Source organism: Rattus norvegicus, chromosome 3, assembly GCF_021556685.1.
Source record: "Rattus norvegicus strain SHRSP/BbbUtx chromosome 3, alternate assembly SHRSP_T2T, whole genome shotgun sequence".
Taxonomy (NCBI): domain Eukaryota; kingdom Metazoa; phylum Chordata; class Mammalia; order Rodentia; family Muridae; genus Rattus; species Rattus norvegicus.
Genome location: NC_141536.1, coordinates 29,718,658 through 29,736,101, shown reverse-complemented (window position 1 = coordinate 29,736,101; position 17,444 = coordinate 29,718,658).

Genomic DNA, 17,444 nt, shown 5'->3' with positions numbered 1-17,444 from the left:
AGTACCCATTTCGTTCGCAGGCAACAAAATCACCCATGGCAATCTTGAGCTACAGAATTTAGGAGTGAGAAATCTTCCATAAAGACACATCCAAAAATGATTTTTTCTCATATCAAGAGCCCTTTAAAATTCTTTTTTAAAATAACACTTTGAAAAAAATAACATCTGCTTAAATCCTTTTATCATGATTTAAACACATTTTCAGTTATCACATTTTTTCTCCTCTTTTTTTCCCCTTTTTTTCAAAGTTCTTTTTATACTTGTTACCATGGACACAATGTTGCTTGCCTCAGAGTCTAATTAAAATGGTTACTTGTTCAGCCATGGAATTAGAGAATTATCATGTGTTCAGGGAGTGGCTTCAAAATCTAAGCAAACTACTATTTAGGTCTCTTGATAGCAATGTTTGTGCTCTCTCCCAATCTTCTCATTTTACAGAATTATTTAATCTATAATCTACTCAAACCAAGAACTAAATACTCTGCATCAGTTTTCTGGGTAGATTTCTATGGGTATATAGAAAGTAACAGATGCTTATATATATATATATATATATATATATATATATATATATATATATATATATTAAAGAAGAGGTTACCACCTCTTATGGCTAAATGATTAAATATGTACAACTAGTTTCACTGTACAATTTGAACAAAAATTACATGTAAACAAATTTCTTAACTTTGAGTTCATTACCGCTTTACCATATCATAGCTCACCTCTCATTTTATTTTTTGCATAGTGGATTCATTTTGTCGGAATATTTTGGTGGTTTTTGTTAAGAAAAAATCCATATACATTACATATTCAAAGCCTTTACATTTAGTTGTGCTGATATGTCAAACTAATACACCTCATACAAACATTTATAAAAAAAACTGAAGGAGTCAAAAAGACTATATTTCTGCGATAACAAAAGTAGAGACTATATTTCTGTGATGACACAAGTACTCCATTGAAAATATTCACTACCACACGTCTTAGAATAGATGATGTTCATGCGAAAAAGTTTCCATGGTTTCTAGCATGTGTATTCATACAGTACACAAAATGTTCAGAAATGGAGAGGCTTTCTATTTTATTCAATTTCCACGGCCCACCTACTTTTGCAACTTTATTTTTATCACAACACAACACTGGAAAGCCCTTCAATAATTGCCCAGCATCTTGTTAGAAGTGCATGAAAAATGTTCAGAGGATTTTACACGAGTTCGCAACACTCAAGATTCCACCATGTGTTTAGCAGGAACCTTTGCTGGTATGGTTTTTGATTATTGGTTATTATGTAAACTGCATAGAAACATGAAAGTCTATGGCAGTAACTAGTAAAAGAATCGTTACAGTGAGTAAGTGGGAAATTACCCAGTCAGGAAGTCAGAGGGTAAGGGTCGCGTCAGGCACTGATAAATTACAAGGAGCATGTTACATTTCTAACAAACAACAACAACAACAACAACAGCAACAACAAAAGGATGTGGATTTGTGGCCTCAAATTTTCTTATAACACTCTATGATATCTTCCAATGTTTATGAGGCATTAGTTTTCTCGTAACACCTAACTCTGTAGTTCTGAAACTGTCAGTATTTCATCCCAGCAATTGAGCATCACACGTCTCCCGCAGCACAATGCTCCTACAGGTTGAAACAACTAGTCACGTGCAATACAATTCAAACGTTCAAAAGAAGGGACTTTCTTTTCTTGCAAGGAAGCAAGCAACTATCCATGATGTTTTGGTGGTGGTGGTGGTGGTAGTCGTGGTTTTGAAGAATCATTGGGTTTTATAAAATTTGTTTGATGGTGGCAGTTGGTTAGGGGTTCTGATATGAAATCCCAAGATATTGAATTCCTGTCACTGATTTGTGAAAATTGCAAAAATTTTTAAGAACTGAAATTCTGCCTTTAGGAAAGCATTGTGGTAGTCTATCATGGCCATGTATTTTCCACATACTTTAAGTTGGTCAGTGATCCTCATTAGAACTGAGTTCTTTGATACGAAATTGGTGACTTTCTATTGGAATACATATAGCATGTGATTTTTGCCAGATTTGTAGGGCCTAGTGCCTAAAATATTATGTTTTGTTTTCAAGCATGCAAAGCCAGAAGTTTACACTGGGCTTATAGGAGAGACAGAGACAGAGATGGACAGAGATGGAGACAGAGACAGAGACAGAGACAGAGACAGAGACAGAGACAGAGACAGAGACAGAGGGAGAGGGAGAGGGAGAGGGAGAGGGAGAGGGAGAGGGAGACGGAGAGGGCAAGGGAGAGGGAGAGGGAGAGGGAGACAGAGACAGAGAGGGCGAGGGCGAGGGCGAGGGAGAGGGAGAGGGAAAACCCTTAATCTTTCTTACCCATCATACCCACAGAGGTCAGAAAGGCCTTTCTGTGTAAGGATGCCTCTGAGACTCAGTTTGACTAAAGAATAGAATGGAGAATATTTTCAGAAAAGAAGTTGGACCCTAACAGTGATACTTTAAATAAAAATATTAAAATTTGAATAGAATTTAGTACATTTACATTTAAATCTAATTATCTATATTTAGGGTAGACTTAGAAAGGGAGATAAGCATTAACATTATATAATGTATTCTTATTACTTTAATGTGTTTTATATAACTGAAAGGTTATTTTAATATATTTCTAATGCAAGGGGACATGGGAAATATGAAGTATGTTATTAGTTGCCTATAAATAACTCAGGTATATATACTTTTCATTCATTGAAAACTAATAAATCCTTCTATATACCAGACTCTGTTCAGATACAGTATGAAAATAGAAGGAAGAATTCACTCAATTTGTGTTTTCCCGAGACACTGGCAACAAATTTTAAAAAAGGAAAAGACATTTTGGAAAATGTGAAAAATTTAGTAAAACGAAAAGTGTGATAGTCAGAACTTTGTTTACTAAATTAGTTGGAGATGGAATGCTTTTTAAATTTTACAATTATTTTTAATGATTATTTGTGTATTTCACATCATAAATCTCTATCACATTCACTTCCCTGTTCTCTGGGTCTACCATTCACCCTTGTGGCCACCCATCCCTCATTTCCCTCCCCCCCCAAAAAAGAAAAAAAAGTCTAATTTGTGTTGTCTATATATTCACCAGGGCACAGTCAAGTTCTCAGTGCCCAGTCCCTTAAAGAAGACAAATAACATTGAGTCCTTCCCCACTGCACCCCAACAAGGAGCTGTTAATGATGAAGAGCTACATTTCCTCACGGCTTTCTGTCTAGGCTGTTCCTTTGGAGATGCTGAGGGGTGTGCTTTAGCTGGTAACTGAATGGCAAGAGAAGCTCAACACATATAAGTAAGAGAAAGAGAATTCTCACAAGACTTTCAAAACCATTACCAGGAGTTTGCTTCTCTGTTTGAAATTGAGAGTTGCTGGCACACATGACAATATGCCTGACTCATATTGTCATTCAGATTTCACCCTCACATAGTATCTCTTTAAAAAGCCTCTCTTGATCAACCAGATTTTCTATTCAACTTATTCATAGCACAATCATATCTTCCTTGATTGTATTTGGCATTCATAATATTTTCTTATAGTTGTTCATTTGATGACTCCTGAGTTTCATGCAGCCTGAAATTTTATTTCTTCCAGTTTGTCATACATGCTCCTGTTTATAGCTCAGCATTTCAATGAGACTCTGGTGTGCACGTGTGTAAAAGTATATTCTATATTAATAAGTAATTACATATGTAACTGAAAGAGCAGAAGAAATAACTTATTGTAGAAATTAAAACTATTCAGTACTTTATAAAAATTGGAGAAGACAAAGGGATTTAGGTACATTTATTTCCTGTGAAATCCATTCTGTAAGCAGAAGACGTAGTTCGACATACAGGAATGCTTCCTATTCTTCCAAAGATCTGAAGTTAAATTTTCAACACTGAAGTCAGGAGTTCAAATCACTGCTAGTAACTATAACTCTATGAGAACTGAAACCATTTAAGGGCTTCTAAGATACCTTGTGGTGTATGCATGTACCCACACAGACTTACATATGTATCTAATTTAAAATGTGAAAATTAAATAAGAAGGATGCTACTTGTGCCTTGAGGACAGAGAGTCCTAAGAATGGAAAACCAAACCAAACCAACCAACCAAACAACACACACACACACACACACACACAGTAAAAACAACACCACCAACAACAACAAAAACAACTTATAGTCTAGAACAAGAGAACACTATTACGGGCACTAGTAATATGTTTTCTTCTGTTATTTGTTTGGTAAGCATACTCATCGAATAACAATTTTCAGAATAAAATATAGCTGTAAATATAGTATTTCTCATATCTTCCTGAAATTGTCTCATTCTTTGGTTATGTTAGTGATCTTTCTCTGACATTTCTGAATAGATTTATGGATGATTAGATATATGGTGTTGTAAAATTATAAAATACGGCTGTCTTTTACCCCTACTTGGTCTGTCACCTCAGTGCCCAAAGATATCTGGTAAATATCTTGCCAGAAGCACACATCCCAATTCCGTGGCAGCCCAGTGTCTCTAGCCACTGCACACTCTCTTACACTTAAATCACTACAAGAAAGAACACACAACACAATAACCTCTGATCCAATTGATAAGATATAATTGCCCACCTAAATATACAGAGCCCTGTATACATCCATCCCTTAAGAATATTCATAACAACTTGTAAATACACAGAGTGGTATCTTAACGTCAGCCTCCATGTTCTCTCCGCGGCTACTCTTCCAGTCTCCTCCTCTTCCCCCAAATTCCACCCCCATCCTTCCTTCTCATCCAATGACAGGCCTCGTTCTATCCAGTACCCACCCTCCACTGTACGACATCTACATTTCACCCTTTTTGTCTAATTAAAAAAAAAACTTTTCTCTCAAATATAAGCTGAGTACAACTATTATCATTTTGTACTTAAAAGCATAAAATATATCTGCCACCCAGTCCAACACTTTATCAGTCAAACAGAACAGATATATGCATAGTTTCTTCATATTTGGTCACTATTTTTTGCAAATGGATGCAACAATGTTGTTTATATTTTTAGTACTACAACTGCAGCCAGAATAAGACCCATGGTCAAGTAGCACTGTCATCACAGTGGGCATTAGAAAGTAGACTTGAAACATGAAGGGGGTAATGAAGGGTAGTTTATGATAAGACATCTGTTCTAAATTATGCAAAGAATTATAGACATGATATTCTGGATTATATTGTAAAAGCCATGGAGTGTCACAAAGAAGATAATGAAAATATAATAACACTGTTTTTTCTTAATTTTCAAAAACAACTTTATATGTTTGACAGAAACTAAAAGTAAAGTATCAGATGAGTGCGCAGGGACACAAATAAAAGATTGATAGTATTTGGGATAATCAGTCACAGTGATAAAAGTGAAAAGGTGATACATGTCTAAAATATTTAAGGAATGCTAGTGATCCACTTATTGAGAAGGAGCGCTAAATGGAATTGAATGGTGGTGGCATTCACTGAGCACAGCACTGGGAAAAGTGCAAATGAATATGGGTAGTCTTGGTTGGTCTATTCTTTGAAACAATGTTGTGTACTTGCTTCTAGAACACAACCCCAAATTCAAAAGTGTTTCACAGAACTTAGAATGTAGTGATAACAGGCTTGAAAGACATCGTCAATGGGTAATAATGGAAAAAATTTCTTCTCCATGCACATCCCCAGGAAGAAAGAATTGGACCTTAAAATAATTTAAAGTATCAGAGAAGTATGAAAGAAAACAAGAAAGAAGGAATGAAGAATTGGTATGCAGTAAAGAAAAAAGCTGATTCCATAATAGTTTAGAAATAATCTCCATATATTCAAAACCATACAGTGACTAGAGATCACCATGTGACAGAATGGCTGTGAGTGCTAGAGAAGAAAAGAAATGTAAATCACAGTCTGTGACGATATAGTTTTAGTAACAATCTAAGCATTTTTTCCTACAACAATCAGATTTGAACACAGGAAAGTTGATGTAAACCTAATCAAATCAAACAATTCTTTGTTTGGTCACTACAGTCAGATATATGTTCTTTGAAATGATTTCTTAGAGTTTGTGAGAATGCATTGTTTAGTTAGTAGAAAGACGGCTGTACCTTAAGAGAACATTAAGCTATGTTGACCTTTTTTATATTCTATTTTTGATTGGTTGAATTGGAATATCTTATCTTGTCCATCCAAGTAAGGGCAAGACTGTAAACACTGTGAAGTTGACTAGCCAGCCAATCAAATTATAGAGTGCTGTAAAGGTCAAAGCAATACAAAATGCTACTATAATTTACATAACATATGTGCAGCATTACAAGTTCGATATTTTATCCTTCAGACAAGGATTGAACAAGATCATAAAAAGTCAAAACGTGATTGCATTCTCCTGACAGTAATAACACATGCGGGAAAAAAAAACTCTTTGAAGAAAATGTTATTGAGTTTTCTGCATAGGTAATAAAAATTTTGAAAGAAATCATATTATTTTCTTGTTAATTATTAGTTGGTAGACTAAAATCAAAACAGAAAATGTAAAGAGTTAACAATGAATTTTCAAGAAAGTGGAGTCACAAACATAAATTGGTCTATAAATTAGGACATATGAAGTTTGGTTACTGCTTTTATACTCATTTTAAGGTAGGAAAATTCATTTTAGATAGTCATCTTTCTATTTGTTTAATGAAAAATATATTCTCAATATAAAATATTATTATCAATATTAAGTGAAATTAAAATAGTAGACAATGACTAAGGATATAGTAATGAATATTATATAATTCTACAATTAAAATACATAGGCAAATGCCAGCAGCAATCCACTGAACTGAGAACAGGACCCCCATTGAAGGAATCAGAGAAAGGACTGAAAGATCCTGAAGGGGCTTGAGACCCCATATGAACAACAATGCCAACCAACCAGAGCTTCCAGGGACTAAGCCACTACCCAAAGACTGTACATGGACTGACCCTGGGCTCCAACCTCATAGGTAGCAATGAATAGCCTAGTAAGGGCAACAGTGGAAGGGGAAGCCCTTGGTCCTGCCAAGACTGGACCCCCGTGAATGGGCTTCCTGGGGGGGAGGGCGGTAATGGGGGGAGGATGGGGAGGGGAACACCCATATAGAAGGGGAGGAGGAGGGGTTGGGGGGATGTTGGCCTGGAAACCGGAAAATGGAATAACATTTGAAATGTAAATAAGAAATACTCAATTTAATAAAGATGGAAAAAATAAAAAAATACCCTTAAAAATTCTGATAATATTGTGAAGACATATGATAATACACAATTATTTTGATTAGTTTATATAATGATATAGGAATGCAGCAGAGAGATGGCCTAATTGGACGATACTGCCCTATCTATGTGAGATATCTATAGTTACAGAGATACAGGGATTCTCTACAATTTCTATAATCTCAATTATGAAGCTTTACCCACTTTGATGCTTTATATTTGGTATTAATCTTTTGAAATTAACATTAAAATTACTATGATGTGTTCCTAATATTTGTCCAACATGATAGAGAAAAGTCACTGCTAATTTCTAATTCCTCACCATTAACATTTTCTAAGTTACATATGGATTATGACTTCCACTTTTCATGCTGGCAATGATAAAGAGGTAAATAATTTTTGTGAAAATTTAAAAGACTAGGACTAAAAGAACACAGAGTTGAATTTTTAAAGCAATCACACTTTTTCAGGCACCCAGAAAAACATTAGGTTGAAAATATGAAAAGGATGAGTTTCAGTATAGTAAATCATATCAGAGGTAATTTAATGTCGAGGAAAAATTACACCTTAACATTTCCTTTGAACACTCATAGTTTCTCAGGCAAAGAAGGAGGTATCAAAAAGCAAATATCCGAGTAGATGTTAATATTAAAATACATAAAAGGAGCAAATAAATATCAAAAGAAAAAAATCTCAATCAATGGAAAACGAGAAGACCAGTGAACTCAATAGACAAGTCTGAAAGAAAGAAACCCAAATGACCAATAACATTTGAAGTGTGCAACATGCTCATGGAGATGTAAATTAAAGCTAATTTGAGACTGCACCGTACTCATCAGAATGGCTAGCATGAAGAAAACAAACTACACCAAATGTTAAGAAATATCTTGGGAATCATTGGTCAGAAGGCACTGGTGTAGCCATTGTGGGGAACATCACATTGTTATGTTAGAAAATTAAAACTGCCGTGTGATCCAGCACTGCCACCTGAGAGTATATGGTTAGAGCACGTTAAGGTCCACCACAGAGTTACTTATGCAGTCATGTTTATTGCTGTAAGGTTCAGTATAAATAATTAATGCAACATTATAGATGCCCATTAACTGATGAATGGATAAAGAATTGTGGTACATATACAGAACAATATTTCATTTAGCTGGAATAACTAAATCATGATGTTTTCAAAATCATTATTTTATTATGTGAAATAAGCCAGAGTCAGGAAGACAGATACTATATATTTTCTTTCCCTTAAATTTAGATTTAAAATGATATAGGACAGAAGGTGGTAAGGGAGGGAGGGAAAGAGGGAGGAATGAAGGAGGGAGGGAGGGAGGGAGAGAGAGAGGGGGGAGGGGAGAGAGAGAGAGAGAGAGAGAGAGAGAGAGAGAGAGCAAGAGAGAAAAAGGGATCTTAAGAAGGGTGCTTATGACCAGGGCAAAAAGAAAGTGTAGTAGAAATAGGAACTGAAAACAGAAATGGGGAATCCTAGAAGAGGAGAATGGGACAGGCAAGAAGGGTGATGGGTAATGGGTAATGGCATCAGGGCAGAGTATGAATCAAAGCAAAGCATGTTCAACATGCCACAAAGAAACAAATGACTATATTACTAAGTAATAAATTAATTGAAAAAGTCATAATATAGTCTACATTCCCAATCAAAATGATGGAAAAGGAGCATTTAAAATGGAAGAACTATTTCCAGTTCTTCAAGATCACCAGTGTTCCATAATAGATACCTGCGCTCAAAACACATGAAGTAATCAGTTTGCCACAGAATACACATGAAACAACCAGTGTGCCATAAGATACTCAGAACTTTCCTTTTACATTTTAATCTTTACCTTTAATCTTTTTTAGATTTATTTATTTTATGTATGTTGCGCTTATATGTATGTTGGTGCATCATGTATATGCACGGCACACACAATAGACAGAAGAGGTTATTGAATTTCTGGGATTGGTATTACAGAGGGCTGTAAGACACCATGTGCATATTAGGGATTAAATTTGTGTCCTCTGCAAAATCAATAATTGTTCTAAGTCACTAAACGATCTCTCCAGCTCCTCAGAGTGGAGATCATCCATGTAATATCAAATATGCTTCCCTAGAGAATAAGCTTGGTAACTCTGTTTTTAATAATGTTTTCAAAAGTTGACTAAAACTTTTAAAATTCTATAATTCAAAAATAAAAACATTCAAAACATGTGAAGTAAAATTGTGCTGAGATGTGTATTACAAGTATATTTTAAAAAGACAAGAAATAGTATTTGAGAAAAACTTTTTAAGAACAGTTTGGAAATATTGTGATGTGAGAAAAAGGAACTTATTTGAGTTACTACATTAATAGATGATTATAAGTTTAGTTAATTGATAGAATTTAGGGTAGTATCAAGTGATAAACATACTATAGCCTTCCTTCTTCCTTCCCTTCCTTCCTCCCTCCCTTCATTCCCTCCCTCCCTCCTTCCCTTCCTTCCTTCCTTCCTCCCTCCCTCCCTCCCTTCCTTCCTTCCTCCCTTCCTTCCTTCCTTCCTCCCTTCTATCCTTTACTCTCATGATGGTGTCTATCTTGGGAGAGTAAAGCCATAACTAACTATATGACCCTATTCTTCAAACTCCTTTCCATCTTGGTAGTAAATGATTTAAAAATCTTGTATCCAAAGGGAATGGGTGTTACTAGTGGGGTAGACTATTTCTAAATTTCCTACATATATTTTACTTTCTTTCTTTTTAACTAACTTAACTTTAGTGTCCATTCTTTACAAGTCCTAGCTTCACCGTGCTCTAGCTCTCTGTTTCTGTCCAGTTCTGTTTATTTCTACCTCTATCTCTCTCCTCTCTGTGTATTGCTTCTATGTTTCTGTCTTTACTTTGAATATTAAAATATTTATTAGTAATAATTCTTGTTCATTTTCATAAATCATTTAAAACTCATTTAAAAATTATCCAGAAGTAATGAAGTCTCGTATTTCTTATAAAAAAAACCAGTAACCTTGAAATTCCTACAAATGACCATGTAACACACCACATGTTTATTTCTTACAATGAAGACTTCAAATCAGCAGAGTAGACACAAGTTATCTTTACAACATAATAGGGCACACTTGGCGAACTGGAAAGTGTCCAGTGAAATATGCACACATGGAAAGCAAGTATTAAGGGGCTCTAAAAGCAAACAAGTTCTCGAAGGAGCAGTACTGACTTCATTTCCAAACATATTATCTAGATCTTAGCTCTAAAGAATGAACTAACAACAGTAACATTAGGATCTAAAAGAAAAGCATGCATTTTGGAGTAGTTTTTCTCAGTCTCTCTTCAAATACTACCCAAAGTATTGGTAAAAGAAAAAATACAGCACTATTACTCGTTTGATATGACATATCTTGTAAATGTAGTATACGAATGATCTAAGTTTTTATTTTATTACCCAAACTAGCTCTACCAATAAGTACTCAGCTCAACTTAAATGTTAACATTAGTCCATTATGGCCTTCTTTCTGTACTGACATCTATGAAGTCCAGAAATATCCAGTGGCTATTGAAAGCTATGAGACCAAAATTTAATTCTGTAACAAATAACTTCACTTATTAATAATCCATTAAAGTGTGTGTTTTCATTATGTTCACTTCATAGCTGAGTAAGTTTTGGTCCAGAAGGGGAAGCCAATTGGCTTATCTTATATCCATCAGCTCTAAATATCTAAACAATATAGGCCCAAAGCACACATCTTTAAGGAAAAGTTAATGTGATGAAGAGTAGTTTGGTAAGAAGAGATCTAAAGAGAGGTATGATAATTGTCACAATTCCTTAAGAACCAGCTTTTGTTGTGCCATTGGTGATGTTGTTGTTGTTGTTGCACTATGTTCCCCAGTTTGTAGTTGTGATAATTGTTACACAGACAGTAAATTTTAAAGATCTTTGTACGTTCTATATTCTATCCCTTTGCTGTGTATATAGCTGTTAAAGACAGGAATGAGTCACTCTCCGGAGCTGCTGTGAATGCCAGTATTCTTGATTACCTTCCAGAAATTGACAGTAAAGTCCCTATTCTTGAAGACACTGCATATATAAGTCATAGAAAATGGCAAAATTCAGTTGATTCTGACTTGGATACTTCATTGCTATGGGTCAGAGTTCACAGTGCTATGCTCACTGCCAGTGTAAAGAAATATCCTTGTCCTCATTATCCAGCTGTGAACCTGAACTACAGTATTATCTGAAGTGGCAAAACATGCCCACCACTGCAATAGTGGCACCAACCACTTTCTGATTAGATTTAAGTCCTACTTCAGAAGATAGAATTCATACATTACACCGTTATCAAAAGAATGGACCTGGAGCTAGACAAGCCTTAATGGAGAACTTAATATTAACATACTAAATTGATGTAGTATTCAACCATTTCTTAGTGACTTATAGTTATGACTATAGGCAAGTGCAGTTCTCAAGTCTTATTATAGAATATTGTTTTACAGTTTTGATCAACATAGAGACCTACAACTAGTTAGCATGCAGAGAATATGAGACTGCAGAATTCTCAGCCATAAATAGGGCATCTGTATCACACATGCACACACACACACACACACACACAAAGCTCACACACATTTATCTTCATTCAAGTGTCTGGGATCATTGAGGGAAGGGGGCAGAACAATTGTCAGAGGCAAAGGTGGTACATGACAAGAACAAAGCAGAATTCTACAGAAACACAGTATTTACAGTTTAACATATGTACTCACAGCAGATGTGACAGCAAGCGTAAGACCTGTGCAAGTTCAAGCCAGATACAGTCTCAGCATGGAGAGGAAAGTTGGACGTGAGAGTTGATAGATTCTAGGAAAGGTAATTAGTGTTCCTTAAGGGTGTCAACACTGATAAGTCATGCATGTCCCAGTGGCTGGCTGCACATCCAAGAGTAAACACAGAGAACAAGTGAGCTTAAAATAAAACACAAAGACCCAGCATTAGGTTGGAAAGAAGAGGGTGTAAAGATAGGAAAAAATTGTGGGAAGGGATGGATACAAACGAATTATACCACAAGAAATTTTCAAAGCTTTAATAATAATTTAAAAATAAAACAGCTTTCTTTTCTTTATTATGTTTTTCATTCCTTATGAAAGGGAACAGAAACACATAAGGTTTTGGTAAAATAATCACTCCTAGTTTTTAATCCTTGCATTAATATTCTGTCTTTAAATGTATATAAATCATGAGGTTAATATAGTCATTGCTATGATTCATTTGAGTCAATTGCTTAACAATGTAGAATGACTATATCCTATGTGAAATGTGTTCTAAATTTAATTCCCTCTTTTGTATGACTTTGATGGTAAAAGTCCCAAACTTGAGTTATTAGTCATAAAAGAACTCATCTCCACCCAGAACTTTGCATGTCATGTTAGCATAGTTGTAGAGAATCTACATGCTGTAGACGTTAGCTAACATCTCCCAGGATAAGAAGCTGCCTACTGACATCACTAGACAGAAAGGAATGCATCTTCTGCCTGTACCCATTCCCAACTCCTCCTTGCCCAGGGGCAGCACTCTTCTCATTTACTCTTGCGTTACTACCTTTATCTCTACCCGTTTTGTTTTTCTCTAAGCTTCCTTTCTTATACTGCTGTTTCCCCTTTCTAAGAGAAGTTTCAGTTTCATCTACAGTTTAGAAAGAATCTTACTTGTTGCTTAATCCACCCCCAGTGTAAAGTTTATGCAGCAGAAGCACATTTCCTTAAAGAAAACTCCTAGATCATACAGGTATCAAGTGACCCTGAAAGCCATACTGTCAGACCAATGAGCCAATTGTATGATCTAACTGAAACTCAATGGTTAAAAGGTGTGTGCGCCTTCTTTTCCTGAAAATTAGCTCAAAATTCTAGCAGGAGGGGTTAATATTGTTTTGTGGCATGCCACATATTTTCATGCTGCTTATGTATCTTGTACAGAAAGTTTATATATCTTCTTTAGAGCAAAAGTCAAGTAGAAAATAATTTGAAAACCATATTGAACTGCTAAAATGTAAGTCTAAAGTTGTGGTCTTTCAACTGGGGCATGTGAAGATATTGCAGTCTGTACTTGCTAACTGACCTTTAGCAGTATAAATAAGGAAGTCATCTTTTAAAGCAGTGGCTCCCTATCCTTACCATATGTTATTTATTCTTTCCTTCTTTTTTCATACTTAAAATCAACTTCATAAAAAACAACTTAATTTCTCTCCTCCCATCTTTAAAAGAAGCTTCCTGGAAGCAAGGGCATTGTCACATCCCCTCCTATATCTCTCTGGCACTTAGCCCAATGCCTAAGCCATGCTGGAGAAATTCAGGTTAGAGTCACCTTTAACATTGCACTAGAAAATCCATGGCAGTGGAGCCAGTGTGATCCATGTTTGACACTTTCTTTGGGGTCCATGGGTGAGTAAAGTGAGTGGAAGAAACTTGTTGAGAACTAATAAGGATTATAGCATCCTTCTAGCAGAAACCAAAGATAAAATGTCAGTAACATATGTTCTAATACATCACTCATAACTAAGGGAGTGTAGAGTGTCAGATGTCTCCCCTGCCCACCTCAATTCCACCAGAGTTATCCTAAGGAGAAGGAAGACCCTTTTTGTATGTTTCCTAGAGCAAACTTTGATGTTGTGATTTTATTGCTTCCATTTTATGTTTATGATAATAAGTATTCTCATGGGCAACATACTAAACACGGAGTTTACTATACGACTATACATCTTGTACCTTCAGAAGATCTGATGTTACTTTATCTTACATTGTGTGTAACACCCATTCACTAAAAGGTGATATTCCTGGTTATTTGGATATTCCAAATGAATTTGCAACTCTTTCTAACTCTATGAAGAATTGAGTGGGAATTTTGATGGGGATTGTATCAAATCTCTAGATTGCTTTTGGCAAGATGATCCATTTTTTACTATATTAATCCTGCCAATCTATGAACATGGGAGATATTTCCATCTTCTGAGATCTTGGATTTCTTTCTTCAGCAACTTGAAGTTCTTGTCATACAGACCTTTCATTTGCTTGGTTAGAGGCATACCAAGGTATACATATTATTTGTGGCTATTGTGAAGGATGCCATTTCCCTAATTTCTTTCTCAGCCTGTCTATCCCTTGAGGATACGAAGGCTGCTAATTTGTTTGAGTTAATTTTACATCCGGCCACTTCTGTAAGGCAAAGAACACTATCAATACAATAAAATGGCAATCAACAGATTGGGAAGACATCTTTACCAATCCTACATCTGCTAGAGGGCTAATATCTAATATATACAAAGAACTCAAGAAGTTAGACTGCAGAGAGTCAAATAACCCTATTAAAAATGAGGTACAGAGCTAAATAAAGAATTCTCAGAAAATTGGACATAGTACTACCTGAGGAACCAGCTATACCACTCCTGGCCATATATTCAAAAGATGCTCCAACATTTAACAAGGACACATGCTCCATTGTGTTCATAGCAGCCTTATTTATAATAGCCAGAAGCTGGAAAGAACCCAGATGTCCTTCAACAGCAGAATGGATACAGAAAATGTGGTACATCTACACAAAGGAGTACTACTTACCTATCAAAACCAATGACTTCATGAAATTCTTAGACAAATAGATGGAACTAGAAAATATTCTGAGTGAGGTAACCCAGTCAAAAAAAAAACAAACAAACATAGTACGCACTCATTGATAAATGGATATTAGTCCTAAAATTCAGTATACCCAAAATACAACTCACAGAGTAAATGAATCCTAAGAAGAAGGAAGACCAAATTATGGATGTTTCAGTCCTTTTTGGAGGGAGGAACAAAATATTCATGGAAGGTAGAGAGTAGAAGGGACTTATTTGGAAAAGCGGATGGGGAGAAGGAAAACGGGGTGCAGGATCAGATATGGGAGGAGATTTGGATGATATTCAGAGGGTAAGGAATTTGACCAGAGCTGTTTAGCAATGGAAGATGGAGAGCTGCGGTTAGTCAATAGCAAGTCTCCAAATGGCAGGAAAGCAAGAGGTTCCCAAGTTCCACCAGGGATAACATTAGCTGAAATGTCCAGCAAAGAGGAGGGAGAAACTACAGAGACCATATCCAGTCCTTTTAGGTTAGGTAAGGCCCCTGCTTGGGGCATGGGGCCACACACTCATCTCCAAATTTTTAACCCAGAATGGGTCCTGGAGGCCCATGGTCCTGAGAAGGCTTGATTCCCAAGAGTACGGAAATGGTGAGATGTGAGTGGGTGGGTGGGAGGGGGGCATCCTCATAGAAGTAGGAGTAGGGGGGATTGGATGGAGGGTTCCTGAAGGGGAAATGGGAAAGGGGATAAGATTCAAAATGTAAATAAATAAAATATCCATTAAAATTTTTTAAAAAAATTTAAAAACCTCTGGACTATAGTTTTAATTGCCCATTTTCAATGTTATCATAGTAGAAACAGATGATTTAACAGAAATAATTTGAAGATGAAAGCACCAAAGCTAAGGAAAATTGTATCTTTCAATAATTGCTTTCTGCCATTCTGCAAAATATTGGTGGGTTTGATAGTGATGTTTTCATCCGTGGAATCTCTGGCTGGGTCCTGTTGGTTGATATTGTTGTTTTTCCTATGATGTTGCAAATCCTTTCAGGTCCTTCATTCTTTTCTCTAACCTTTCCATTGGGGACCCCTTGTCCAGTCCAGTGGTTAGCTGCAACCATACTCTTCTGTATTAGTAGGGCTCTGGCAAAGCCTCTCAGGAGACACCAAAATCTGGCTCCTGTCAGCAAGCACTTATACGCACCAAGAATAGTGCCTGGGTTTGGTGGTGCATATGGGATTGATCCCCAGGTGGGGCAGTCTCTGATTGACCTTCCCTTCAGGCCCAGCTCCACTCTTTGTCCCTGTATTTCCTCCCATGAGTATATTGTTCTCCCTTCTCAGGACTGAAGCAACCACATTTGTTCTTCCTTCTTCTTGGGCTTCATATGATCTGTGGATTGTATCTTGGATATTCCAAGGTTTGGGGCTAATAACCACTTATCAGTGAGTGCATACCATGTGTGTTCTTTTGTGCCTGGGTTACCTCACTCAGGATGATATTTTCTAATTCCATCTATTTGCTTAAGGATTTCATGTAGTCATTGTTTTAATAGCTGAGTAGTACTCCATTGTATAAATGTAACGCATTTTCTGTATCCATTCTTCTGCTGAAGGACATCTGGGTTTATTCCAGCTACTAGCCATTATAAATAAAGTTGAACAGAGTGGAGCATGTGTCCTTGTTGTATGTTGGAGCATAATTTGGGTATATGCCCAGGAGAGATAGCTGGGTCCTTAGGCAATACTATGTCTAATATTCTGAGGAACTGCCATACTGATTTCCAGAGTGGTAATACCAGCTTGCAAGTCCACCAACAATGGAGAAGTGTTCCTCTTTCTCCACATTTTTTCCAGCGTGTACAGTCACCTGAAGTTTTTATCCTAGCCATTCTGACTGGTGAGAGGAAGAATCTCAGGGTTCTTTTGATTCACATTTCCCTGGTGACTAAGAATGATGAACATTTCTTTAGGTGCTTCTCAGCCATTCAGTATTCCTCAGTTGAGAATTCTTTGTTTAGCTCCATACCTCATTTTTAATAGGGTTATTTGATTCTGTGCAGTCTAACTTCTTGAGTTCTTTGTATATATTAAATATTAGCCCTCTATTGGATGTAGGACTGGAAAATACTTTTACCCAATTTATTGGTTGCCATTTTGTCTTATTTACAGTGTCCTTTGCCTTACAGAAACTTTGCAATTTTATGAGGTCCTATTTGTTGATTCTTGTTCTTAGAACATAAGTCATTGATTTTCTGTTCAGGAAATTTAGCCCTGTACCTCTGTGTTCGAGGTGAAACCTCTTCCCCACTTTCTCTTCTTCAAATTTTTCTTCAGAGACTTGAAGTTCTTGTCACATAGACCTTTCATTTGTTTGGTTAGAGTCACACCAAGGTATTTTCTATTACTTGTGCTTATTGTGAAAGGTGCCATGTCCATAATTTCTTTCTTAGCCTGTTTATTTTTGAGTTTGTTTTGATGTGTTCCTTGATTTGGTTGCCAGAATTTTATTGGTTATTTTTGCATCAATATTCATGAGGGAAATTGGTCTGAAGTTCTCTTTCTTTGTAGGGTCTTTGTGTGGTTTAGGTATAAGTGTAATTGTGGCTTCA